Source organism: Pristiophorus japonicus, chromosome 12 (assembly GCF_044704955.1).
Source record: "Pristiophorus japonicus isolate sPriJap1 chromosome 12, sPriJap1.hap1, whole genome shotgun sequence".
NCBI classification, from domain to species: Eukaryota; Metazoa; Chordata; class Chondrichthyes; family Pristiophoridae; genus Pristiophorus; species Pristiophorus japonicus.
In genome coordinates, this window is record NC_091988.1 from 50,857,811 (window position 1) to 50,879,323 (window position 21,513).

Here is a 21,513-nt window from a genome sequence, read left to right on the forward strand (position 1 = left end):
ACTGTTGTAATGTAGATCCTCTAATATTTCATCTCTGAATTTGCTCAGCATTCTCGGTTGCATGCTATCTGGCTCGGTGTTTATTCCACTTTAAGTTTCACTAACTAGATACAGGTTTTCCACTATCCCCTTTGTCATCCCTGTGTTCGAGCCCTGTAATGGAATATTTGGTATTGCCACCCTTCCTCGCACTTTTTCCCTACTCTCCCTCCTAAATATTTTGTAACCAGCAATGTTCAGTTTCCTGTCTTTACCTGGCCTGAATTATTATGTCATACCCACTCTCTTCCACCCATAACAACTTGTGCTTCTAGATTAGCAATTTTATTCATAATATTTTACATATTAACAAAATTGTAACTCACCCCATCCAGTCTGTTTGACATTGTTACTCAGTATACTCTGTCTTCCTTCTGATCTGTTTCCGTTTATCTTTAGTCTTTTTAGTTGTGCTTTTCGCTTACTTGTCATGTTTTTCCCCTTAGCCCTACCATATTAATTTAAATTCTCCCCTTCAGCACCAGTTTCTCTCCCAGTGAATAATTTGGACGCAGCATTGTTCAGTTGAAGATTGGACAGAATACTCCTGACTAGAACATAATCTTAAAGAAAGCGCTTGCATATAACACCTTCCTCGTTCTTGGGACATCTCACATTACTTCAAATACTGTTGAAATGTAGTTACTGTTGTTATGTAGGCAACCACGGCAGTCAATTGGCACACGGCAAGCTCTCAAAACCAATAATGAGATCAATGATCAGTTAATCTGTTTTGGTAGTGTTGGTTGAAGGATGAATGTTGGCCAAGACTTCATATAAACTTCATATCCACACAAAACTGTAATAAAACACTATGGGGGAGAAATTCGGTCGCGTCTCTGTTGCGGCCTTGTACCAGGCGGTGCGGTACATTTGGCTATGGCAAATGGATTGTGTCTCCCACTGCAAAATTCATCAGCGGGGCCCGGAGTTTTCAGGGCGCTAGGCCGGTTGAGCAAACGCAAATCCCGCGCTAAACAGCCAGCCTCGGAGCACCATAAGGGAGGCCGCAGGGGAAAGGAAAACCTGAAATATACCCACCAAAAACATTCCCAATACATAACTCACGCCACCACAACATAAATCACAACAAAAAACAATCACACTTACCTGAGGTCGACAGTACTTACCTCACTGCAGCTGCTACAGCTTGGAACGCCTGTTTCCACAAGCGCTACGGGTCAGGCTGCAGCCAAAAATCGAGCCGGTGACGCAACTGTCAAAAACCAACACCGAACGTCCCAGGGAAGCGCTGGAAGCTGGCCGCCCGCCCGAAAGTGCTTACTGCTGCCATTGCCGCCCCTTCGGAGTGCCAATAGGGATAGCAGTAGACCGAAAATCCAGCCCATTCTGTTCACATTATATATTGCATAAATCTTATCAGTTGTTGTTGTTCAGATCGATTAAAGTAATTCACGTGCTTTATGCTTAATGCGTAGTAATGAAATGTTACAAATTAACAGTATCTTAAAAAACATAATTAACTGGAACAAAGAACAAAGTGTAATTCATTTTCCTGATCTTTAACTACAAGTTTTAGCCTAACTCCTTAATTCTCCAACAGACCAATGAAAACCTGATTCTAAAAGCCGAAGTGAAGATATCAGAAGTGGAAAATGTTACTCAACAACAGCTGTACATTTTTGGTGACTTTACTGAGCGACTGTGGGCTTATTTGACCATACAACAGCTCTTAGAGAAGAGGTAAAGTAGTAAGAGTTTTCTGTCTGAGAAATTGAAATATAAAAATGTGATTAATGGTCAAACAGGTGATTGCTGCACATACAGAGCCGGTTCATCAGCACCTGAAAGAAACATTAATGTTTTGGTTGTTAACTCTTCGTTTCCCCTTTATCTTTACTAACTTTAGCTGTTACTGCTACAAAATGGCTCATAATCATTGTAGTTTTATTATTTGTTTTGCTTACTTGTAGACAAAAATCACAAACAGTTAAAAATAATGGCAGGAACATTTGTTTATATGGCAGCACAAGTATTTACTGCAACAGATGACAATATGTTACAAAATTAATTTCTCCCCGATTGTTGCATTCAGGATTTCTACAGACACAAATGAAAAGCAAAACATAACGGACAGAGTCCTGGAACTTTCACTCAAGTACAACTTTGTAACACCATTAACATCAATGGTTGTCACAAAACCAGAGGGGAAAACGAATGACACCGTTGTGGCTGACAAACCATCGGAAGACGGTAATGTTTCAATAAAACTACCCTTTATTTTGCAATTCACATTCACCTAGCCCAGCAATCTGAGCGGCCCCCGGCCTGCGAGCACCATCGGAGCAGGCCGGGGAGCGGAAGGAGCAGCGTGGCGGCCTAGCCCAGCAGGCTGAGCGGCCCCCGGCCTGCGAGCACCATCGGAGCAGGCCGGGGAGCGGAAGGAGTAGCGTGGTGACATACCACTCCAGGGAGCAGCACGTGCTGGAGCAGGAGAGCAACGGCAGTGAAAAGGGACATCACCAAGATCCAGGTCGGTGATTGGAGCGTGGGCAGGTACAGCAGGAGCGGCGATGGTGGGGCGAAGGAGCGGCGAGAGATTGTAGAGGGACGTGATCGGGGCCCAGGAAAGGCACGAGTTCGGGGCCCAGAAGAGGCGAGGGCCCAGGGGCAGCACGGGCCAGCCCACACTGCAATATGTGTGCGCGCACTAGGTCCGTGCAGCAGAGCAGGTCTCCAGTCGTCTTGGTTAATCCTTGTCTCTGGACCAAACCTAGCTCTGTCAAACCCGTATGGTGGCTGGTGTGCAATGGTCACCACATGTTAAAAAAATCCAAGCACAGGCATCTTCCACCCTTCAAGATTTAGTTCAGACCTGGAATTTTCGATCCATCATTGAAACACGTGTGAACTTTTTGACGTGGAAGCAAGTCATCCTCGATTCGAGGGACTGCCTATGATGATGTACATCAGTAAGTATTGTGTGTAGGTTTGATTTTTAGAAAGCTACATTTTTTTAAATTAATATGCAGATTTCATTAATCAATTAATTGTCAATTAAAATTAGTTAAGGCCCATAATATTCATGTCAATTTTTGAAAGATCTTTGCTGTCCCAAAAACAAAAGTAACTGTTCTGAAATAAAGTTAATCTTCAAAAAAAAATCTAAACCTAAATTTTACAACTAATAACATTCTGAACAAATCAGAGATATTTCATATTCAATGGCAGCAAAGAGTTTTAATTTTATTGAAAAAAGATAGTTGATCTACCATGAAATTGTTCTTGAGAGGTAGATACACTGTTTTATAATGAAAGAAACATTCTGCTATGTATCACAACTAGCTCTCAAGCAATGCGTGGGGAATTCATGAATATCTCCAGGTGGGGGGGGGGGTAGGGTTGGAAAGAGGGGGGAAGGAACTGTGACAAATAGGGACATTTATGTCTTCATCTTATTTGGAGGTGGATTTCCACAGGAGTTCTCCCATTCGTCTGCCATAACCTTGGCAGAAGAGCAGGAGGCCCCCAGCGGAAATATACCCTCATGATTTCTATGTCAGGTAGAAGGTCTCCCATTCACAAAGTCTCAAAATGGAATAGAGCAAATGATCAGTTGGTGGACAAGGCGTCAGTTAAAATAAAATTGCTTTGGTGATTGAATGGGTTATTTGGAATGGTAATAGATACAGTTTGGCAGAGACTGAGTTGTAATTTTTAGCTGTGATCAGATGTGAAACTCAGTCTGGAGTCAAATTTGTGGAGGAAGCTGTGATTTCAAGCGATTGTCACCTCACTTACCAAGGTGTGAAGGATTGGCTCTGTTATTTGGAGATAAGTTGGTGTGAGTTTAGTCAGTTTTCTAAAGAATTATGCAATTTTACTTTATCTATTCTGTTATAAATTGAATTGTTAGCTGCATATGGTGCAGTGATATCAGAAAAAAACCCGACTAACAAAATTGTTTGAGCAATTTGATGAGTCCATTTTGTGACACTTGCTGGTCATGAATTGTAGTGTGGGGGGAAATGGTTCCTTAGATTTCTGCTGTTTATACATTTTTGACATCTGCTACTTGCCAAGTAAACCACTTGTTTCTTTTTTTTATTCGTTCCTGGGATGTGGGCATCGCTGGCAATGCCAGCATTTGTTGCCCATCCCTTGTTGCCCTTGAGAAGGTGAAGGTGAGCCACCTTCTTGAACCACTGCAGTCCTCCTGGTGAAGGTACTCCCACAGTGCTGTTCAGGAGGGAGTTCCAGGATTTTGATTCAGCGACAATGAAGGAACGGCGATATATTTCCAAGTCAGGATGGTGTGTAACTTGTAGGGGAACCTGCAGGTGATGGTGTTCTCATGCGCCTGCTGCCCTTGTCCTTCTAGCTGTAAAGGTCGTGGGTTTGGGAGGTGCTGCTGAAGTTGCCTTGGCGAGTTGCTGCAGTCCATCTTGTAGATGGTACACACTGCAGCCACAGCACACCAGTGGTGAAGGGAGTGAATGTTTTAGGTGGTGGATGGGTTGCCAATCAAGCGAGCTGCTTTGTCCTGGATGTTGTCGAGCTTCTTGAGTGTTGTTGGAGCTGTACTCATCCAGGCAAATGGAGAGTATTCCATCACACTCCTGACTTGTATCTTGTAGATGGTGTAAAGGCTTTGAGAAATCAGGAGGTGAGACACTCACCTCAGAATAGCCAGCCTCTGACCTGCTCTTTTGCCATAGTATTTATGTGGCTGGTCGAGTTTAGTTTCTGGTCAACGGTGACCCCCAGGATTTTAATGGTGGGGGCTTCAGCGATGGTTATGCTATTGAATGTCAAAGGGCAGTGGTTAGACTCTCGCTTGTTGGAGATAGTCATTGTCTGGCACTTGTGTGGCGCGAATGTTACTTGGCACTCATCAGCCCAAGCCTGACTATCATCCAGGTCTTGCTGCATGTGGGCATGGACTGATCCATTATCTGAGGAGTTGCGAGTGGAACTGAACACTCTGCATCATCAGCGAACATCCCCACTTCTGACCTTATGATGGAGAGAAATTCATTGATGAAGCAGTTGAAGATGGTTGCATCCAGGACACTGCCCTGAGGAACCCCTGCAGCGATGTTCTGGGGCTGAGATGATTGACCTCCAACAACTACAACCATCTTCCTTTGTGCTAGGTATGACTCCAGCCAGTGGAGAGTTTTCCCCCAATTCCCATTGACTTCAGTTTTACTAGGGCTTCTCGGTCAAATGCTGTCCTGATATCAATGATGGTCATTCTCACCTCACCTCTGGAATTCAACTCTTTTGACCATCGTTGGACCAAGGCTGTAATGAGATCTGGAGCTGAGTAGGCCTAACGGAATCCAAACTGAGCATCGATGAGCAGGTTATTGGTGAGTAAGAACATCAGAACATAAGAAATAGGAGTAGGCCATTTGGCCCCTCGAGCCTGATCTGCCATTTAATAAGCTCATGGCTGATCTGATCTTGCCCTCGGCTCCACTTACCTGCCTGCTCCCCATAACGCTTGACTCCCCTATGGTTCAAAAATCTGTCTATCTCCACTTTAAATATATTCAATGACTCAGCCTCCACAGCTATGCGCCTGCTTTTACCAGGCATAAAAGTTTGAAGGAGAATCGCTGGGCAAGAGGTGGGCAAATAGCCCAATCTCTCCCGTGCGAATGTCCTTCACCCGGGGCTGTGGAGGATCTTTCAAGAGAAATCGTGACAGATCGGAAAAGCCGGCTGTGCGAACTTCGTACGGATCCGGTGAGGCCGGAAGTTTTGGCACATTGTGTCCAATTTTGGGCACCACACTTTAGAAAGGATGTGAAAGCCTTAGCGAAGCTCCAGAAAAGATTTCCGAGAATGATCCCAGTGATGAGGGACTTCAGTTGCGTGGATTGACTGGAGAAACGGGGGTCTGTTCTCCTTAGGGCAGAGAAGATTGAGAGGAGATCTGATCTAGGTATTCAAAATTATGAGACAGACTAGATAGAGAAAAATTGTTCCCATTGGCGGAAGGGTCGATAACCAGAGGACACAGATTTAAGGTGATTGGCCAAAGAGCCAAAGGCGACATGAGGAAAACGTTTTTTTATGTAGCGAGTGATTAGGATCTGGAAAGCACTGCCTGAAAGGGTGGTGGAGGCAGACTCCATCATGGCTTTCAAAAGGGAATTGGATAAGTACCTGAAGGAAAAGAAAATTCAATGCTACGGGGAAAAAGTGGGGGAGTGGAACGAGCTGAAGTGCTCCTGCAGAGAGCCGGCACGTGCTCGATGGGCTGAATGGCCTCCTTCTGTGTTGTAGGAAATCTGCCATCCTTACCCAGTCTGGCCTAAATGTGACCCACAGACAACTGCCCTTTGAAATTGCCTAGCAAGCTACTGAGTTGGATCAAAAGCTCTACGAAAATCTATAATGAGAATAAAACCAGACGGACCACCCGGCTATGACCTTGGCACCAGATTCGGACATGAAAAAGGCACGCCCAGCCCAGTCGACCCTGCAAAGTCCTCCTCACTAACATTTGTACCAAGCAACATCCTGACATAGTCATACTAACAGAATCATAGCTCTCAGCCAACGTCCCAGACTCCTCCATCCCTGGGTATGCCTTGTCCCACAGCCAGGACAGATCGACCAGAGTTGGTGACGCAGAGGTGTACAGTCAAGAGGGAGTGGCCCTGGGAGTCATCAACATTGACTGCAGACCCCATGAGGTTTCATGGCATCAGGTCAAACATGGGCAAGGAAACTTCCTGCTGATTACCACCTACCATCCTCATTCAGCTGATGAATCAATACTCCATGTTGAACACCACTTGGAAGAAGCACTGAGGGTAGCATGGGACACAGAACGTACTCTAGGTGGGGCACTTCAATGTTCGCGCTGGCCTGAAGGACCTAGCTCTCAGAATGGGCCTGCTGCAAGTGGTGAGAGAACCAACACGAGGGAAAAATCTACTTGGCCTCGTCCTCCCCAATCAACCTGTTGCAGATGCATCGGTCCCTGACAATATTGGTAAGAGTGATCGCTATACAGTCGAAGACAAAGTCCCGTCTTCACACTGAGGATACCCTCCATCGTGTTGTGTAGCACTACCACCATGCTAAATGGGATAGATTCAGAACAAGTCTGCTATGTATGTAAACATTGTAACAATGTAAGACTTGTCACCAGAGGGCGCAACTATTGGAGGCACAAGGGTCACCTGCACACGTCGTGCAAGGGAGTATAAAAGGTTGTCTGCCATGCTGCTTAGAAACTCTGGAGTTGTATTAAAGAGACTAAGGTCACATCAAGTTTAGCTCACAGCACTCAATCTTGTGGAGTTCTTCCAAATGTAACAATTGGCGACGAGTAACAAATTATGAACTTTCACGTGGTCATGGCTGTCGTTGGTATTTTAGAGAGATTTGTAGAGGGTTATGATTGGGAAACCTTTGTTGAGCATCTCGACTAGTACCTCGTGGCCAATGAGCTGGATGGCGACGATAAAGCGATCAAGCGCAGGGAGATTCTCCTCACCGTGTGTGGGTCCACAATATACAGTCTCATCAAGAATCTGCTAGCACTAGAGAAACCAACAGAGAAGACACATACAGAATTGTGTACGCTGGTTCGGAACCACCTCAAGCCGAAGGAGAGCATCTTAATGGCCAGGTATCGCATCTACACGCACCACCACTCCAAGGGCCAGGACGTTGTGGGAACTTGCGAATTTGCTGGATTTTTTTGGGAAATGCTGTGGGACCTTTTTGTGCTTGGCATCGGCCACGAGGTCATTCTTCGCAAGCTGCTATCCGCCGAATCCCTCGACCTGAGCAAGGCCATCACGATAGCCCAGGATTTCATGTCCGATAGTACCATACAGATATCTTCTCAGCATCGAAGCTCACCGGCAAATACTGTGCATAAAATAATGTAGCTAGCAGGCAGTAATGCATATGGCAGGGCATACACGTCTGCAGCTGCAAGACCTAGGATGACTCAGAGTCTGCCATCGGGCGTGAATTCAAATCCATTAGCACCATGTTGGCACTGTGGGAGTAATCATCGAGCCCATCAATGTCGATTCAAGTACTACGTGTGCAAAGGCTGCGAAACAATAGGGCATCTCCAGCGAATGTGCAAGGGTGCTGCGACTCACCACGTGGCAAAGTTGGCAGAGGATGATTGATCCGGCGCGGATCACGCAGAACAAACAAGAGAAGCAACGCGACCCAAGGAAGAAGTGTATGGGGTACACACCTTCACCACCAAGAGCCCTCCTATCATGTTGAAAGTCAAATTGAACGGTATTCTGATATTTATGGAGATGGACACGTGGGCAAGTCAGTCAATTATGAGCCAGAAGGCTTTTGAGAAACTGTGGGGCAACAAGACACAAAGGCACAAACTGAGCTCAATTCAGACAAATCTGCGCACCTACAGTAAAAAGCTCATACCATCATTGGCAGTGCGGCAGTTAAGGTACTGTGGATTGTGCCAGGCGATGGCCCAACACTATTCGGCAGAAGCTGGCTGGAAAAGATTCGATGAACTGGAATGACATCAAAACACTATCTTCAGTGGATGATGCCTCGTGCACCCAAGTGCTGAGCAAGTTTCCGTTGCTATTTAAACCAGGCATCGGCAACTTCACAGGCGCCATGGTGCAGATCCATCTAGTCCCTGATGCAAGGCCTGTTCATCACAAGACTCGAGCGGTTCCATATATGATGAGGGAGAAAGTCAGATCGAACTGGACAGACTTTTATGAGAGAATCATATTGCCAGTCGAGTTCAATGAGTGGGCCAGTCCAATTGTTCCGATGTTGAAAAGCGGTGGCACGGTCAGAATCTGCGGAGACTACAAGGTAATGATCAACAGAGTCTTGCTACAGGACCAGTACCCGCTACCCAAGACAGATGACCTGTTCGCAACGTTAGCAGGGGGGAAGTCGTTCATCAAGTTGGACCTAGCCTCCGCCTACATGACACAGGAGCTGGCTGAATCTTCGAAAAGATTGACGTGCATCAACACACACAAAGGACTTTTATATACCACAGGTGTCCTTTTGGGATTCGCTCGGCTGCTGCCATCTCCCAGAGGAACATGGAGAGTCTGCTGAAATCGGTTCCGCGCATCGTTGTGTTTCAAGACGACATCCTGATCACCGGTCGTGACACCACCGAACACCTGCACAACCTGGAAGAGGTTCTAAGTCGACTAGTCAGAGTGGGACTCAGGCTGAAATGCTCCAAGTGTGTTTTCCTGGTGCCAGAGGTCGAATTTTTGGGGAGAAAGATTGCGGCAGGCGGCATCAGATCCACGGACTCAAAGACAGAGGCCAACAAGAATGCACCCAGACCACAGAATGTGATGGAGCTGCGTTCATTTCTGGGACTCCTCAACTATTTTGGTAACTTTCTACCGGGTTAAGGACTTTGCTGGAACCGTTGCACATGTTGCTACGTAAGGGTGACGAGTGGATTTGGGGTAAATCTCAAGAGACAGCCTTTGAGAAGGCCAGGAACATACTTTGTTTCTTGTACTGTATGACCCGTGTAAACGATTAGTGCTAACTTGTGATGCATCTTCGTACGGAGTCGGCTGTGTGTTACAGCAAACCAATGTATCGGGCAAACTTCAACCGGTTGCATATGCGTCTAGATGTCTGCCTAAGGCTGAAAGAGCCTACAGTATCATTGAGAAAGAGGCGTTAGCATGTGTATATGGGGTTAAGAAAATGCACCAATACCTATTTGGACTTCGGTTTGAGCTTGAAACCGACCACAAACCGCTCATTTTGCTGTTTTCAGAAAGCAAAGGTATAAACACCAATGCTTCATCCCGCATCCAAATTGGACTCTAACATTGTCTGCCTATGACTATGTTATCCGCCACAGACCAGGAATGGAGAACTGTGCTGATGCCCTCAGTCGGCTACCATTTCCACTACCGGGGTGGAAATGGCGCAGCCCGCAGACTTGTTTCTGGTCATGGATGCTTTTGAGAGCGAGGGGTCACCCGTCACAGCTCGCCAGATCAGGCCCTGGACCAGCCAGGATCCTATGCTATCACTTGTTAAAAAGTTGCATCCTCAATGGGAGCTGGTCGGCCGTTCCCGGGAAATGCAAAATGAAATTAAGCCATTTCAACGACACAAAGATGAAATGTCCATTCAGTCGGATTGTCTCTTATGGGGTAATCACATGGTTTTGCCAAAAAAAAGGCAGGGAAACGTTTATACGCGACCTACTCAGTACCCACCCAGACATAGTCATGATGAAGGCTATAGCCAGGTCGCATGTTTGGTGGCCCGGCATTGACTTGGACTTAGAGTCATGCGTACACCAATGCAACACATGCTCACAATTGAGCAATGCACCAAGGGAGGCTCCTTTGAGTCTGTGATCAAGGCCCTCCAAAGTGTGGTCCAGGATCCACGTAGATTTTGTTGGCCCCTTTCTCGGAAAGATTTTTTTAGTTGTAGTGGACGCTTAATCTAAATGGATTGAATGTGGAATCATGTCATCCAGCACATCCACTGCCACCACTGAAAGCCTCCAGGCTGTGTTTGCCATCCATGGTTTGCCCGACGTCCTTGTCAGTGACAATGGACCGTGTTTCACCAGCTCGGAATTCAACGAGTTTATGACCCGCGATGGCATCAAGCATGTCAGGTCTGCTCTGTTTAAGCCCACATCCAACAGTCAAGCGGACCCGGCAGTCCAAACTATTAAGCAGAGCTTGAAACACGTGACGGAAGGCTCCTTGCAGATCCACTTATCTCGGGTTCTGCTCAGCTACCGGACGCAACCCCACTCGCTCACTGGGGTTCCCCCTGCAGAACTATTAATGAAGAGAGCACTCAAAACCAGGCTCTCCCTAGTCCACCTGGATCTAAATGATCATGTGGAAACCCGGCGTCACCGGCAAAACATGTACCACGATCGCGCGGTTGTATCGCGTGACATTGATGTTAACGACCCTGTTTGCCCTGAATTACGGTCATGGTCCGAAATGGGTCGCTGGCACTGTCTTGGCCAAGGAGGAGAATAGAGTGTTTATAGTCACACTATTGAATGGACAAACGTGCAGAAAGCATTTGGATCAGACCAAACTGCGGTTCACCTGAAGAGGACATCACCATCATCGACCCACCAACAAACACCCAACCAGCAATCGACCTCGCTGTCAATTGAGAGGATGAACCCACCATTCCCAACAGTCCTGTCAGACCAGCCGCGCCGCAGTGCTGCAATGGTCCGACCAACTCACCCATGCCAGAGTTTGAACTCAGACGATCAACCAGGGAGCATAGGGCCCCAGATCGTCTCAACTTGTAAATAATTAGTATCAAAGTCTTTGGGGGGGAGTGATGTTAACTTTGTAACTGTGTAAGACTTGCCGCCAGAGGGCGCAACTGTTGGAAGCCCAAGGGTCACCTGCATACCTCGTGCAAGGGAATATAAAAGGTTGTCTGCCATGCTGCTTAGGCACTCTGGAGTTGTATTAAAGAGACTAAGGTCACATCAGTTTTAGCTCACAGTACTCAGTCTTGTGGCATTCTTCCATACATAACAAAGTCTAACAGCTCAAAACTGGGCATCCGTGAAGAGCTGTGGAGCATCAGCAGCAGCAGAATTGTACTCCACCATCTGTAACCTCATGGCACGTCATATCCCTCACTCTAGAATTACCATCAAGCCAGGGGGCCAACTCTTGTTCAATGAGGAGTGTAGAAGAGCATGCCAGCAGCCGCATCAGTCAAAGCCAATAATGAGGCGCCAACCTGGTGAAGCTGCAACACAGGACTCATCACCATAGGCAGTCCCTCGGAATCGAGGAAGACTTGCTGCCACTCCCAAAGTGAGTTCTTTGATGGCTGAACAGTCCAATACGAGAGCCACAGACCCTGTTACAGGGTGGGACAGACATTCATCGAGGGAAGGGGTGGGTTGGGCTGGTTTGCCGTGGGCTCCTTCCGCTGCCTGCGCTTGGCCTCTTCACGCTCTTTGCGTTGAGACTCAAAGAGCTCAACGCCCTCCCGGATGCACTTTCTCCACCTCGGGTGGTCTTCGGCCAGAGTCTCTCAGGTGTTAGTGGTGATGTCGTACTTTACCAGGGAGGCTTTGAGGGTGTGCTTGTAACGTTTCCGCTGCCCACCTTGGGCTTGTTTACCATGAAGGAGCTCCGCATAAAGCATATCTGGCATGCGAACTATGTGGCCTGCCTAGCGAAGCTGATCGAGTGTGGTCAGTGCTTCAATACTGGGGATGTTAGCCTGGATGAGGACACTGATGTTGGTGCGCCTGTCCTCCCAGGGGATTTGCAGGATCTTACAGAGACATCGTTGGTGATATATATCCAGCGACTTGAGGTGCCTTCTATACATTGTCCATGCCTCAGATCCATACAGGAGGGCGGGTATTACTGCAGCCCTGTAAACCATGAGCTTGGTGGTAGATTTAAAGGCCTGGTCTTCAAACACTCTTTTCCTCAGACGGCCGAAGGCTGCACTGGTGCACTGGAGGCGATGTTGAATCTCCGCATCAATGCCTGCCTTTGTTGATAAGAGGCTCCCGAGATATGGGAAAGAATCCACGTTGTCCAGGGACGTGCCGTGAATCTTGATGATTGGAGGGCAGTGCTATGTGGCGGGGACAGGCTGGTGGAGAAACTTTGTCTTACGGATGTTAAGCGTAAGGCCCATGCTTTCATATGCCTCAGTGAATACATTGACTATATCCTGGAGTTCAGCCTCAGAATGTGCGCAGACGCAGGCGCGTACTGCAGCTCAACGACAGAGGTTGGGGTGATCTTGGAACTGGCCTGGAGGCGGCGTAGGTTAAACAGGTTCCCACTGGGTCTGTAGTTTAGTTCCACTCCAGCGGGGAGCTTGTTGATTGTGAGGTGGAGCATGGCGGTGAGGAAGATTGAGAAGAGGGTTGGAGCGATGACGCAGCCCTGTTTGACCCCGGTCGGGTCGTGAAGATTGGGTCTGTAATGGATCCGTTGGTAAGGATCACGGCCTGCATGTCATCATGAAGCAGGCGAAGGATGTTGACAAACTTTTGGGGGCATCTGAAAGGGAGGAGGACGCTCCATAGACCCTCACGGTTGACAGTGTCAAAGGCCTTTGTAAGATAGAAAAAGGCCATGTATAAGGGCTGGCGCTGCTCCCTGCATTTTTCCTGTAGCTGTCGCGCTGCAAAGATCATGTCCGTTGTGCCCCACAGGGGACGAATTCCGCATTGTGATTCCGGGAGGAGCTCCTCGGACACAGAGAGAATATGATTGAGGAGAACTCGAGTGACAACTTTCCCAGTGGTTGATAGCAGGGAGACTCCCCTGTAGTTGCCGCAGTCGTACTTGTCCCCTTTTTAAAAAATGGTCACAATCACTGCATCTGAGATCTCCCGGCATGCTCTCCTCCCTCCAGATGAGAGAGATGAGGTCATGTATCCGCGCCAACAGCACCTCTCCACCGTACTTTAATGCCTCAGCAGGGATTCCATCCGCACCCGTAGCCTTGTTATTCTTAAGCTGTTTTATGGCTTTGCCTACCTCATGCCACTTTGGAATTTCACTGAGTTGATGGCGGGTCGCATGCTGCAGGATGGAATCGAGAACACTCGAGCCAAAGGCAGAGTCTCGATTGAGAAGATCTTCAAAGTGCTCCTTCCATCGGGCCCTGACAGCCTCGGTGTCCTTGATGAATGCTTCTCCATTCTTGGCCAGGAATGGGGTGGGGCCTTGGAAGTTTGGATCGTAGGTGGCCTTGACTTCAGTGAAGAATCCTCGCATATCATGGCTGTTGGTCAGTTGTTGTATCTCCTATGCTTTCTCCATCCACCACCTGTTCTTTAGGTCCCATTTTTTTTGTTGGACCTGAGGCTTGAGCCGTCTGTAATGTTGTTTTGCAACTCCCGAGTTGGAATGTTGCTTGAGGCTCAGAAATGCTTTACGCTTGCGATCTATTAGTTCTTCGATCTCCTGATCATTTTCATCAAACCAATCCTGATATTTTCTGGTTGAGTGACCAAGTGTCTCTTTGTAGGCACTGGTTATAGAGGCCTGCTGGGCAGACCAAGTGCAGTGGGCATTCAGCATCTCCGGGTCTTCAAGGCATACCAGATTGGCTGTGAGGCGCTGGCTGTATAGGGCTCTCTTAGATGGGTCGCTCAGTGCCCCGGCATTAACTTTTTTGCGGCACTGCTTCTGCTGTCCCCTCTGCTATGGGGCTATGTTTATATTGATGATGGATCGGATTAGGCGGGTGGTCCGTCCAGCAGTCGTCAGGTCCTGTCATTGCGCGGGTGATGAGTACATCCTTGCGATCCCTGGCTCGGACGATGACATAGTCAAGCGATTTGAAACGAGGGTGTTGCCACGATGTCTTGTATTTGTCCCTCTGGCGGAACAGGGTGTTGGTGATGAGGAGTTCATGTTCTAGACATTTTGTCAGGAGTAGGGTACCACTGGAGTTGGCTTTCCCTATCCCCTCTCTGCCAATCATGCCTCCCCAGAGGGCTGTGTCTTTGCCAACCCTGGCATTAAATTCACCCAGGAGGATCAATTTGTCGCCCGTGCGGATGCGGGACAAGGATGTCTCGAGGTTGGAATTAAAAACCCTCTTTAGCCTCATCCGTTGCATCGAGTGTAAGGGCGTACGCACTGATGACTGTGGCGCATTGGTTCTGGGATAGGGTAAGACGAAGAGTCATGAGGCATTCGTTAACCACACAGGGGGAGTCTTTGAGGCGGTCGACTAGCTCATTCTTGACGACAAAGCTGACTTCATGAAGGCGATGTTCTGCCTCTGGTATCCCTTTCCAGAAGAAGGTGTAACCTCCACCATGTTCCTTCAACTGGCCTTCCCCTGCCCGCCGGGTCTCGCTTAGGGCGGCGATGTCAATGTCAAAACGTCTGAGTTCCCGGGCAACTATGGCGGTGTGGCGTTCCGGCCTGTCGCTGTTGGAATTGTCCATGAGGGTCCTGACGTTCCAGGTCCTGAACTTCATACTGACGAAGTGGAAGATGCCTGTGCATGAGTTCTTTTAATAATAGGGATCCCTGCACCTTAAACTTTTTAATCGACTTTAGAAAAAAAACTTTTAATCAATCTTAACTTTTAACCAATTGGGGAAACTTTTATAACCTATTATTGATCTACATCTTAGACTTTTTAACAACTCTTAGAAGCTTTTTAAAAAATTTGGGAATTTTCATCAACTTTTAACTTTTAAAATAACTTTGGAAATGACCTTCCTAATGCCTGCCCCCCAACCAATCCGCGGGCCATCTACCATCAGTGGCGCTACTCGGCGCCGTGCTTGCGGCCAACCCTTCGCCGAAGGCAATTAGGCTTGTAGAGCTGTGCCTGGTCTCCAGTTGTCTTGGACCCCCTTGCCACTGGACCAAGACTTTGCTCAGCTAAGCCCGTGTGGTTGCCGGTGTGCAGCGGCCACCCCACGTTAAAAGAACTCACGCACAGGCATCTTCCAATTCTTCCAGGACTACATCCATGTTAAACATCGGAAACAACATGCTATAGCCAGAGCTAAGCGATCTCAATGGATCAGATCAAAGCTCTGCAGTCCTGCCACATCCAGTCGTGAATGGTGGTGGACAATTAAACAACTGGACAATTAAACAACTGAACATCCCCATCCTCAATGATGGTGGAGGCTAGCAAGTGAGTGCAAATGAAAAGGCTGAAGCATCTTCAGCCAGAAGTGCTGAGTGGATGATCCATCTGAGCCTCCTCCTGAGGTACCCACAATCATAGGAAACAGTCTACAGCCAATTCAATTTATCAAGAATCAGTTGAGTGCACTAGACACAGCAAAAGTGTTTGGCCCCGACAATATCCCGGCTGTTGTATTGAAGGTTTGTGCTCCAGAACTAGCCACGCCTCTAGTCAAGCTATTCCAGTACAGCTACAACACTGGCATTTACCCAACAAAGTGGCAAATTGCCCAGGTATGCCCTGTACACAAAAAGCAGGCCAAATCCAATCCGACCAATTATCACCCCATCAGTCTACTCTCAATCATCAGCAAAGTGATGGAAAGTGTCGTTGATAGTGTGATCAAGCTGCTAGTTTGGGTTCGGCCAGGACCACTCAGCTCCAAACTTCAATACAGCCTTGGTCCAAACATGGACAAAAGAGCTGAATTGCAGAGGTGAGGTGAGAGTGACTGCCCTTGACACAAGGCAGCATTTGACTGAGTATGGCATCAAGGAGCCCTAGTAAAATTGAAATCAATGGGACTCCGGGAAAATTCTTCCCTGGCTGGAGTCATACCTAGCACAAAGGAAGATGGTGTTGGTTGCTTAATGCCAATCATCTCAGCCCCAGGATATCGCTGCAGGAGTTCCTCAGGGGAGTGTCATTGGCCCAACCACCTTCAATGGCTTCATCAATAGCTTTCCCTCCATCATAGGGTCAGAAGTGGGGATGTTCACTGATGACTGCACAGTGTTCAGTTCCATTCGCAACTCTTCAGATAATGAAGCAGTCCGTGCCTGCATGCAGCACGACCTGGACGACATTCAAGCTTGGGCTGATATGTGGCATAGGATTACCATCTTCTGAATTCCCTATTGGATTTCTTGGTGACTATCTTATATTGGTGGCCTCTTGTTATGCTCTTCCCCACAAGTGAAAACATCCTCTGTATCCAGTCTATTAATACCTTTCATAATTTTAAAGACTTCTATTAGGTCATGACTCAGCCTTCTTTTTTCAAGAGAAAAGTGTCCCAGCCGGTTCATCCTTTTCCGATATGTATACCTTCGCATTTCTGGTATCATCCTTGTAAATCTTCTTTGCACCCTCTCGAGTACCTCTATATCCTTTTTATAAAAGATTCACTAGGTTGATTCCAGAGGTGAGGGGGTTGTCTTATGAGGAAAGGTTGAGTAGGTTGGGCCTCTACTCAGTGGAATTCAGAAGAATGAGAGGTGATCTTTTCGAAACGTGTAAGATTATGAGGGGGCTTGACAAGGTGGATGCAGAGAGGATGTTTCCACTGATGGGGGAGACTAGAACTAGAGGGCATGATCTTAGAATAAGGGGCCACCCATTTAAAACTGGGATGAGAAAATAGTTCTTCTCTCAGAAGGTTGTAAATCTGTGGAATTTGCTGCCCCAGAGAGCTGTGGAAGCTGGGACATTGAATAAAGTTAAGACAGAATTAGACAGTTTCTTAAACGATAAGGGTATAAGGGGTTAAGGGGAGCAGGCAGGGAGGTCGAGCTGAGTCCATGATCAGCCATGATCTTATTGAATGGCGGAGCAGGCTCGAGGGGCCGTATGGCCTACTCCTGTTCCTATTTCTTATGTTCTTATAATATGGCAATCAGAACTGTATGCAGTACTTTAAGTGTAGTCTAACCAAGGTTCAATACAGGTTTAGCATAACTTCCCTACTTTTCAATTCTATACCTCTGGAAATAAGCCCTTTGCTTTTTTTATGGCCTTGCTAACCTGTGTCGCAACTTTTAGCGATTTGTGTATTTGTACTCCGAGATAGGTACTTTTCAGAATGGCAGGCAGTGACTAGTGGGGTAACGCAAGGTTCTGTGCTGCGGCCCCAACTGTTTACATTGTACATTAATGATTTAGACAAGGGAATTAAGTGTAGTATCTCCAAATTTGCGAATGACACTAAGTTGGGTGGCAGTGTGAGCTGCGAGGAGGATGCTATGAGGCTGCAGAGTGACTTGGATAGGTTAGGTGAGTGGGCAAATGCATGGCAGATGAAGTATAATGTGGATAAATGTGAGGTTATCCACTTTGGTTGTAAAAACAGAGAGACAGACTATTATCTGAATGGTGACAGATTATGAAAAGGGGAGGTGCAGCGAGACCTGGGTGTCATGGTACATCAGTCATTGAAGGTTGGCATGCAGGTACAGCAGGCGGTTAAGAAAGCAAATGGCATGTTGGCCTTCATAGCAAGGGGATTTGAGTACAGGGGCAGGGAGGTGTTGCTACAGTTGTACAGGGCATTGGTGAGGCCACACCTGGAGTATTGTGTACAGTTTTGGTCTCCTAACTTGAGGAAGGACATTCTTGCTATTGAGGGAGTGCAGTGAAGGTTCACCAGACTGATTCCTGGGATGGCGGGACTGACATATCAAGAAAGACTGGATCAACTGGGCTTGTATTCACTGGAGTTCAGAAGAATGAGAGGGGATCTCATAGAAACGTTAAAAATTCTGACGGGTTTAGACAGGTTAGATGCAGGAAGAATGTTCCCAATGTTGGGGAAGTCCAGAACCAGGGGTCACAGTCTAAGTATAAGGGGTAAGCCATTTAGGACTGAGATGAGGAGAAACTTCTTCACCCAGAGAGTGGTGAATCTGTGGAATTCTCTACCACAGAAAGTTGTTGAGGTCAATTCACTAAATATATTCAAAAAGGAGTTGGATGTAGTCCTTACTACTAGGGGTTCAAGGGGTATGGCGAGAAAGCAGGAATGGGGTACTGAAGTTGCGTGTTCAGCCATGAACTCATTGAATGGCGGTGCAGGCTCGAAGGGTCGAATGGCCTACTCCTGCACCTATTTTCTATGTTTCTATGTTTCTATCCCTTTGTTCCTCTACCCCACCTAGACTCGCACCTTCCAAGTAATAAGTGACCTCCCTATTCTTCCTACCAAAATGTACTATGTCATATTTATCTGTTTTGAACTTCATTTGCCAATTATATACCAATTCTGCAAGTTTATTAATGTCCTTCTGTAATTTATTGCAGTCCTCCTCAGCATTGATTGTCACCCCCAATTTGGTGTCATCCGCAAATTTAGAAATTGTGTTTTAGATTCCAAAGTCTAAATCGTTAATATACATTGTGAACAACAGTGGTCCCAGCACTGATCCTGTGAATAGTTACCTTTTATCCCATCTCTCTGCTTTCTGTCTTGAAGCCAGCTAGCTATCCATTCTGCTACTTGTCCTGACTCCACATTCTCTGACCTTGTTCATCAGTGTATTATGGGGTACCTTATTGAAGGCATTTTGAAAATCTAGATAAATTACATCTACTGCATTACCATTGTCTACTCTCTTTGTTACCTCTTCAAAAAATTCAGTAAGGTTGGTCTTATTTTCCCTTTTGAAATCCATGCTTACTATTCGTTATTGGATTTTTGGTTTCTGGAGGTTTGTCTATTTTCTCCTTTAGTAGGGATTCCATTATTTTTCCTATCACCGATGTTCAGCTGACTGGTCTATCCCCTTTAAATATAGGTATTACCTTAGCTATTCACCAGTCCTCTGGCACTACACCTTTTTCTAACGAATTATTAGATATATGTAGTAAGGTCTCTTCTATCTCTTCCAAAGCTTCTTTTAAAATGCATAGATGCAATCCATCCGGATCAGGGGTTTTATCCTCTTTAAGTTTGATTAGTTTAATTAATTTATCTCCTCTATTTATTTTAAGTGCACTTATCTCATTACTAATCTCATCATCCAATGTCATGTCCACCTGTTCTATCTCCCTGGTAAATACTGAAGCAAAATAACTATTTAATATTCCTACCATCTCTCTGCGTCACTTTTTTCCACTGCCATTATGTTATCCCTAATAAGTACAGCTACTTCACCTCCCCTTTTTCCCACTCTCTCTTTTCTAAATATCTTATACCCTGAAATGTCTAATTCCCAGTCCTGATTTTTCTGTAGCCATGTCTCAGTAATCCCTACTGTGTCTGGTGCCTCGCAACGCACGATTGCCTCCAGCTCTCCTGTTTTATTACCGATACTGTGTACATTGCTGCAGAGACAGTTTAACTCATTTTTAATAGGATTTCCTCTCACTATGTTTAACCATCTTTTTAGACTCCTGTTCTATAACTCTATTTATTCCCTTGCCATCAATATCCTCCCTTACTTTATTCTTTCCTCTGCTCTCTTTTGCTGTTTTGTTTATATTTAGGCTGGTTATGTTTCTTTTAGATCCCTCCCCCATCTTACTAGTTTAAAGTCTTTGCCATCTCCCTATTTAGCCTTTTCGCTAGGACACGGGTCACATCCCAGTTTAGGTGGAGCTTGTCCCATTGGTACAGCTCCTTCCTGTCCCAAAACTGGTGCAAGTGTCCCATGAAAAGGAACCCCTGTTTCCCACACCAACCTTTTAGCCATGTGTTAATTCTCTTGCTCTGTCTGCTTCTATGCCAATTTGCATATGGTTTGCGCAATAATCCAAAGATTGTTACCCTTAAGGTCCTGCTTTTTAATTTAGCGCCTAACTCCTGATACTCTTTCAGCAGGACCTCCTCCCTGTCGTTTGTTCCAACATGGACCACGATAACTGGATTTAACCCCTCCCTTTCCAAGTTCCTCTCCAGCCACTGTGAGATAACCCTTACCCTGGCACCGGGTAGGCAACACACCCTTCGGGATTCTTGACATTGGCTGGAGAGGATGCTATCTATCCCCCTAATTCTAGAGTCCGCTATCACTACCACATTTCTATACTGCTCTTCTCTCCTCTGAGCCACAGTGCCTTGGTCTGCATTGTGGCTGTCCTCCCTGCAGCCTTGTCCTCACAGGTAGCGAGTACATCGATTCTGTTGGACAGGACCAGAGTCTGCGGGTCCTCCTTCTCAACCTCTCCTAAATCCCCATTACCTGGCTCCCTAATAGTCACACCCCACATTTCCTGAATCTCTGGGTGTGACTGTATTCTGGTTAAAACTATCCAGAAATTCTTCCCCCTCCCTTATGTGTTGGAGTGTTTCCAACTTGCACTCCAGAAAACATCATTTGTGCCACACAAATGCCAGGCAATGAGCATCTCCAACAAGAGAAAATCTAACAAGCTTCCCTTGACATTCAATGGCATTAACATCGTCAAATCCCCCACCATCACCATTGGCCAGAAACTTAACTGAACCAGCCAAAAAACTACTGTGACTACAAGAGCAGACAGAGGCTGGGTATTCTGTGACATGTGAGAAACCTCCTGACACCCCAAAACCTTTCCGCCATCTACAAGGCACAGGTCAGAAGTATGATGGAAAATCCCCACTTGCCTGTATGATGCAGCTTCAACAACACTTAAGAACTTCAACAAATTACAGGAAAAAGCAGCATGCTTGATTAGCACACCATCCACCCGCGACCTCTACCACCTAGAAGGACAAGTGCAGCAGGCGCATGGGAATGCCACCACCTGACCCTACAAGTCACACACCATCCTGACTTAGAAATATATTGCTGTTCCTTCAGTGTCGCTGGGTCAAAATCCTGGAACTCCCTACCTAATAGCACTGTGGGAGTATCTTCACCTCACAGACTGCAGTAGTTCAAGAAAACAGGCCACCACCACCTTCTCGAGGGCTATTAGGGACGGGCAATTAATGCTGGCCTTGGCAGTGACACCTCCATCATGTGAATTAATTAAAAAATACATGCTAGACACTAAGAGGCGCTGAGTCCATGATCAGATCAGCCATGATCTTATTGAATGGCGGAGCAGGCTCGATGGGCCGAATGTCCTAATCCTGCTCCTATT

At 46.7% G+C, this 21,513-nt stretch overlaps 1 pseudogene; it reads left to right on the forward strand.

Annotated features, from left to right (window-relative positions):
* LOC139276792 (inter-alpha-trypsin inhibitor heavy chain H3-like) overlaps nt 1–21,513 on the forward strand; it is a 251,392-nt pseudogene that overhangs the window by 136,081 nt on the left and 93,798 nt on the right.